The sequence below is a fragment of the Zea mays genome, chromosome 10 (assembly GCF_902167145.1).
Source record: "Zea mays cultivar B73 chromosome 10, Zm-B73-REFERENCE-NAM-5.0, whole genome shotgun sequence".
NCBI classification, from domain to species: Eukaryota; Viridiplantae; Streptophyta; class Magnoliopsida; order Poales; family Poaceae; genus Zea; species Zea mays.
The window spans coordinates 77428042-77436199 of NC_050105.1; positions in this window are offsets into that span (position 1 = coordinate 77428042).

Here is an 8158-nt window from a genome sequence, read left to right on the forward strand (position 1 = left end):
ACCGAGGTTCGGTTCTTGCAAACCTACTCCCCGTTGAGGTGGTCACAAAGACCGGGTCTCTTTCAACCCTTTCCCTCTCTCAAACGGTCACCTAGACCGAGTGAGCCTTTCTCTTCAATCAAATGGGACACTAAGTCCACTAAAAGGACCACCACAACTTGGTGTCTCTTGTTTTGATTACAAGTGAGTTGAACACAAGAAAGAAGGAAGCAGAAAAGCAATCCAAGCGCAAGAGCTCAAATGAACACAAATGTCTCTCTCTCTCTCTAGTCACTAATTTGGTTGGAGTGATTCCGGACTTGGGAGAGGATTTGATCTCTTTGTTTGTGTCTTGTATTGAATGCTATAGCTCTTGTATGAGGTTTGAAGGCTGAAAACTTGGATGCTATGAATGGTGGGTGGTTGGGGGTATTTATAACCCCAACCACCAAAATAGTCGTTGGTGAAGGCTGCTGTCGCATGGTGTACCGGACAGTCCGGTGCGCCACCGGACACTGTCCGGTGCGCCAGCCACGTCACCCGACCATTAGGTTCGACCGTTGGAGCTTCTGACTTCTGGGCCACCGGACAGTCCGGTGGTGCACCAGATAGTCACTGTTTCACTGTCTGGTGCGCCTTCTGTCGCCTGTCCTGACTTCTGCGCGCGCAGGCGCGCACTGTAGCGCATTTATTGTTCGTTGCAGACGACCGTTGGCGCTGTGTAGCCGTTACTCTGCTGGCGCACCGGACAGTCTGGTGCTACACCGGACAGTCCGGTGAATTATAGCAGAGCTGCTCCTAGGATTCCCGAAGGTGGCAAGTTCGGAGTCGGGTTCCCTGGTGCACCGGACACTGTTCGGTGGCACATCGGACAGTCCGGTGCGCCAGACCAGGGCACACTTCGGTAGTCTTTTGCTCTCTTTGTTTGAACCCTTTCTTGGTCTTTTTATCGGTTTGTTGTGAACCTTTGGCACCTGTACAACTTATAATCTAGAGCAAACTAGTTAGTCCAATTATTTGTGTTGGGCAATTCAACCACCAAAATCAATTAGGAAAAGGTGTAAGCCTATTTCCCTTTCAATCTCCCCCTTTTTGGTGATTGATGCCAACACAAACCAAAGCAAATATAAAAGTGCAGAATTGAACTAGTTTGCATAATGTAAGTGCAAAGGTTGCTTGGAATGAAACCAATAATTATTTCTACTAGATATGCATGGATGGCCTTCTTCTAATTTAAAATTTTGGACGACGCTTGCACCACTTGTTTTGTTATGCAATGTTTTGGAAATTCTTTTTCAAAAATCTTTTGCAAATAGTCAAAGGTATATGAATAAGATTTTGAGAAGCATTTTCAAGATTTGAAATTTTCTCCCCCTGTTTCAAATGCTTTTCCTTTGACTAAACAAAACTCCCCCTTAATGAAATCCTCCTCTTAGTGTTCAAGAGGGTTTTAGATATTAATTTTGAAGAGGGTATACCAATTTGAAATTATATCAAAAATAAGATACCAATTGAAAAATCTTTTCTTAATCCAAATTTGAAAGACTACATTTTGGAAATTGGTGGTGGTGCGGTCCTTTTGCTTTGGGCTAATACTTTCTCCCCCTTTGGCATGAATCGCCAAAAACGGATACTTGTGAGTGAAATATAAGCCCTTTTAACTACTTTCTCCCCCTATGGTAAATAATATATGAGTGAAGATTATACCAAATTGGAGAGCGGTGTGGTGCGACGGCGAGGGATGAATAATTCGATGGAGTGGAGTGGAAGCCTTGTCTTCGCCGAAGACCCCAATTCCCTTTCAATCTATGACTTAGCATGAAATATATTTGAAAATCACATTAGTCATAGCACATGAAAGAGAGATGATCAAAGGTATATATATGAGCAATGTGTGCAAAATATCAATCAAAATTCCTAGAATCAAGAATATTTAGCTCATGCCTAAGTTTGGTAAAAGTTTTCTCATCTAATGGCTTGGTAAAGATATTGGTCAATTGATCTTTGGTGTTAATGTAAGCAATCTCGATATCTCCCCATTGTTGGTGATCCCTCAAAAAGTGATACTGAATGGCTATGTGTTTAGTGCGGCTATGCTCAACGGGATTATCCGCCATGCGGATTGCACTCTCATTATCACATAGGAGAGGAACTTTGGTTAATTTGTACCCATAGTCCCTAAGGGTTTGCCTCATCGAAAGCAATTGCGCGCAACAATGTCCTACGACAATATACTCGGCTTCGGCGGTAGAAAGAGCTACAGAATTTTGCTTCTTTGAAGCCCAAGACACCAGAGATCTTCCCAAGAACTGGCAAGTCCCTGATGTGCTCTTTCTATCAATATTACACCCTGCCCAATCTGCATCTGAATAACCAATTAAATCAAAAGTGGATCCCCTGGGGTACCAAAGGCCAAACTTAGGAGTATAAACTAAATATCTCAAGATTCATTTCACGACCCTAAGGTGAACTTCCTTAGGATCAGGTTGGACTCTTGCACACATGCATACGGAAAGCATAATATCCGATCGAGATGCACATAAATAGAGTAAAGATTCTATCATCGACCGGTATACCTTTTGATCTATGGATTTACCTCTCGTGTCGAGGTCGATATGCCCATTAGTTCCCATGGGTGTCTTGATGGGCTTGGCATCCTTCATCCCAAACTTGGTGAGTATGTCTTGAATGTACTTCGTTTGGCTAATGAAGGTGCCCTCTTGGAGTTGCTTTACTTGAAATCCTAAGAAATACTTCAACTCCCCCATCATAGACATCTCGAATTTTTGAATCATGATCCTACTAAACTCTTCACAAGTAGATTTGTTAGTAGACCCAAATATGATATCATCAACATAAATTTGGCATACAAACAAATCATTTGCAATTGTTTTAGTGAATAGAGTGGGATCGGCTTTTCCGACTTTGAAGCCATTAGCGATAAGAAAATCTCTTAGGCATTCATACCATGCTCTTGGGGCTTGCTTGAGCCCATAAAGCGCCTTAGAGAGTTTGTAAACATGGTTAGGGTACTCACTATCTTCAAAGCCAGGAGGTTGCTCAACATAGACCTCCTCCTTGATTGGTCCATTGAGGAAGGCACTCTTCACGTCCATTTGATAAAGCTTGAAGCCATGGTAAGTAGCATAGGCAAGTAAAATGCGAATTGACTCAAGCCTAGCTACGGGTGCATAGGTTTCACCGAAATCCAAACCTTCGACTTGTGAATATCCCTTGGCCACAACTCGGGCTTTGTTCCTTGTCACCACACCATGCTCATCTTGCTTGTTGCGGAAGACCCACTTGGTTCCTACAACATTTTGGTTAGGACATGGAACTAAATGCCATACCTCATTCCTCGTGAAGTTGTTGAGCTCCTCTTGCATCGCTAGCACCCAATCCGAATCTTGAAGTGCTTCCTCTACCCTGTGTGGCTCAATAGAGGAAACAAAAGAGTAATGTTCACAAAAATGAGCAACACGAGATCGAGTGGTTACCCCTTTATGAATATCGCCGAGGATGGTGTTCATGGGGTGATCTCGTTGGATTGCTTGGTGGACTCTTGGGTGTGGCGGTCTTGGACCCTCATCATCTTCCTTGTCTTGATCATTAGCATCTCCCCCTTGATCATTGTCCTCCTCTTGAGGTGGCTCCTCTTGATCTTCATCATCATCATCTTGAGCTTGATCCTCATCTTGAGTTGGTGGAGATGCTTGCATTGAGGAAGATGGTTGATCTTGTGCATGTGGAGGCTCTTCGGATTCCTTAGGACACACATCCCCAATGGACATGTTCCTTAGCGCGACGCATGGAGCCTCTTCATCATCTAGCTCATCAAGATCAACTTGCTCGGTGAGGAGTTCATAAGATGTCTTCTTGAGGATTCGGTGAAGATATAACCGGTTGATGGCGTAGCAGGCGGTGTTGACCGCCTCGGCCCAAAACCAATCCGAAGTCTTGTACTCATCAAGCATGGTCCTTGCCATGTCAAGTAGAGTTCTATTCTTCCTCTCCACTACACCATTTTGTTGAGGTGTGTAGGGAGAGGAGAACCCATGCTTGATGCCCTCGTCCTCAAGAAAGCCTTCTATTTGTGAGCTCTTGAACTCCGTCCCATTGTCGCTTCTAATCTTCTTGATCTTTAAGCCGAACTCATTTTGAGCCCGTCTCAAGAATCCCTTTAAGGTCTCTTGGGTTTGTGATTTATCCTGCAAAAAGAACACCCAAGTGAAGCGAGAATAATCATCCACAATTACAAGACAATACTTACTCCCGTCGATGCTTATGTAAGCTATCGGGCCGAATAGGTCCATGTGGAGTAGCTCAAGCGGCTTGTCGGTCGTCATGATGTTCTTGTGTGGATGATGAACACCAACTTGCTTTCCTGCTTGACATGCGCTACAAACCCTGTCTTTCTCAAAATGAACATTGGTTAGTCCCAAAATGTGTTCTCCCTTTAGAAGTTTATGAAGATTCTTCATCCCAACATGGGCTAGTCGGCGGTGCCAGAGCCAACCCATGTTAGTCTTAGCAATTAAGCAAGTGTCGAGTTCAGCTCTATTAAAATCTACTAAGTATAGATGACCCTCTAACACTCCCTTAAATGCTACTGAATCATCACTTCTTCTAAAGACAGTAACACCTAAATCCGTAAAAAGACAATTGTAGCCCATTTTACATAATTGAGAAACGGAAAACAAATTGTAATCTAAAGAATCTACAAGAAAAACATTGGAAATAGAATGGTCAGGTGATATAGCAATTTTACCCAATCCTTTGACCAAACCTTGATTTTCATCCCCGAATGTGATAGCTCGTTGGGGATCTTGGTTTTTCTCATATGAGGATAACATCTTCTTCTCCCCTGTCATGTGGTTTGTGCACCCGCTATCGATGATCTAACTTGAGCTCCCGGATGCATAAACCTACAAAACAAGTTTAGGCCTTGTTCTTAGGTACCCAAACGGTCTTAGGTCCTTTCACATTAGAAACAAGCACCTTGGGTACCCAAACACAAGTCTTTGACCCCTTGTGTTTGCCCCCAACATATTTGGCAACTACCTTGACTGATTTGTTAGTTAAAACATATGATGCATCAAAGGTATTAAATGAAATGTTAGGTTCATTTGATGCAATAGGAGTTTTCTTCTTAGGCAATTTAGCACGGGTTGATTGCCTAGAACTAGATGCCTCACTCTTATATATAAAAGCATGATTAGAGCCAGAGTGAGACTTCCTAGAGTGAATTCTCCTAATTTTGTGCTCGGGATAACCGGCAGGGTATAAAATGTAACCCTCGTTATCCTGAGGCATGGGAGCTTTGCCCTTAACAAAATTAGACAATCTTTTAGGAGGGGCATTAAGCTTGACATTGTCTCCTTGTTGGAAGCCAATGCCATCCTTAATGCCAGGGCGTCTCCCACTATAGAGCATACTACGAGCAAATTTAATTTTTTCATTTTCTAAATCATGCTCAGCAATTTTAGCATCTAATTTTTCTATATGATCATTTTGTTGTTTAATCATAGCCATGTGATCATGAATAGCATCAATGTTAACATCTCTACATCTAGTGCAAATAGTAACATGCTCAATGGTAGATGTAGAGAGTTTGCAAGAATTTAGTTCAACAATCTTAGCATGTAAAATGTCATTCTCATCTCTAAGATTGGAAATAGAAACATTGCAAACATCTAATACCTTAGCCTTAGCAATTAATTTTTAATTCTCATTTCTAAGGCTAGCAAGAGAGGCATTCAATTTTTCAATCTTAGCAATTGAACTAGCATTATCATTTCTAAGATTGGCAATTGAATCATCACAAATATTTGACTTCTCAACCTTAGCAATTAGTTTGGCATTTTCATTTCTAAGGTTGGAAATAACATCATGGCAAGTGCTTAGCTCACTAGACAATTTTTCACATTTTTCTACTTCCAGAGCATAAGCATTTTTAGTCTTAACATGTTTTTTGTTTTCCTTAATAAGGAAGTCCTATTGGCTATCCAAGAGTTCATCCTTCTCATGAATAGCACTAATCAATTCATTTAATTTCTCCTTTTGTTGCATGTTAAGATTGGCAAAAAGAGTGAGCAAGTTGTCCTCCTCATCACTAGAATTATCCTCATCACTAGAGGTTGCATACTTAGTGGAGGATCTTGATTTTACCTTCTTCTTTTTGCCGTCCTTTGCCGACATTGGGGAAGAGAAGGCCTTTGGTAACGGCGATGTTTGCGGCGTCCTCGTCGGAGGAGGATTCAGTGGAGCTCTCGTCGGAGTCCCACTCCCGGCAAACATGGGCATCGCCGCCCTTCTTCTTGTAGTACCTCTTCTTTTCTCTTCTCTTTCCCTTCTTGTCGTCGCCCCTGTCACTATCACTAGACAAAGGACATTTAGCGATAAAATGACCGGGCTTACCACATTTGTAGCAAACCTTATAGGAGCAGGGTTTGTAATCCTACCCCCTCCTTTGCTTGAGGATTTGGCGGAAGCTCTTGATGATGAGCGTCATTTCCTCGTTGTCGAGCTTGGAGGCGTCGATGGGAATCCTACTTGGTGTAGAATCTTTCTTTTCTTCTTCTGTCGCCTTGAATGCGACGGGTTGCACCTCGGGTATTGAGGTGGTGCCTTGCTCGATGATTTTCTTGGAGCCTTTGATCATCAACTCAAAGCTCACAAATTTTCCTATTACTTCCTCGGGAGACATTAGTTTATATCTTGGATCACCACGAATTAATTGAACTTGAGTAGGGTTAAGAAATACGAGTGATCTAAGAATAACCTTGACCATTTCATGGTCATCCCATTTGGTGCTCCCGAGGTTGCGCACTTGGTTCACCAATGTTTTGAGCCGGTTGTACATTGCTTGTGGCTCCTCCCCTTGGTGAAGCATGAAGCGACCGAGCTCCCCCTCGATCGTTTCCCTCTTGGTGATCTTGGTCACCTCATCTCCTTCGTGCACGGTTTTGAGCACATCCCAAATCTCCTTGGCGCTCTTCAACCCTTGCACCTTGTTATACTCCTCTCGACTTAGAGAGGCGAGGAGTATAGTGGTGGCTTGGGAGTTGAAGTGCCGGATTTGGGCAACTTGGTCCGAGTCATAGTCTTCATCCCCCGGCGATGGTACCTGTACTCCAATCTCAACAACATCCCAAATACTAGTGTGGAGTGAGGTTAGATGGTGCCTCATTTTGTCACTCCACATATTATAATCTTCACCATCAAACATGGGTGGTTTGCCTAATAGGATGGAAAGTAAAGGAGTACGTTTGGAAATGCGAGGATAGCGTAGGGGAATCTTACTAAACTTCTTGCGCTCATGGCGCTTAGAAGTTACGGACGGCATGTCGGAGCTGGAGGTGGATGGCGATGAAGAGTCGGTCTCGTAGTAGACCACTTTCTTCATCTTCTTTTTCTTCTCACCGCTGCGACGCGACTTGTCGTGTGAAGGGGATCCCTTCACCTTGTTGCCGGACTCCCCGGATGGAGCCTTCCCATGGCTTGTGGCGGGCTTGTCGCCGGTTACCATCTCCTTCTTGGCGTGATCTCCTGACATCACTTCGAGCGGTTAGGCTCTAATGAAGTACTGGGCTCTGATACCAATTGAAAGTCGCCTAGAGGGGGGTGAATAGGCAAATCTGAAATTTACAAACTTAAGCACACACTACAAGCCGGGTTAGCGTTAGAATTAAATGCGAGTCCGAAAAAGAGGGCGAAAACAAATCACAAGCGAATAAGAGCGGATGACACGGTGATTTGTTTTACCGAGGTTTGGTTCTTGCAAACCTACTCCCCGTTGAGGTGGTCACAAAGACCGGGTCTCTTTCAACCCTTTCCCTCTCTCAAACGGTCACCTAGACCGAGTGAGCCTTTCTCTTCAATCAAATGGGACACTAAGTCCACTACAAGGACCACCACAACTTGGTGTCTCTTGTTTTGATTACAAGTGAGTTGAACACAAGAAAGAAGGAAGAAGAAAAGCAATCCAAGCGCAAGAGCTCAAATGAACACAAATGTCTCTCTCTCTAGTCACTAATTTGGTTGGAGTGATTCCGGACTTGGGAGAGGATTTGATCTCTTTGTTTGTGTCTTGTATTGAATGCTATAGCTCTTGTATGAGGTTTGAAGGCTGAAAACTTGGATGCTATGAATGGTGGGTGGTTGGGGGTATTTATAACCC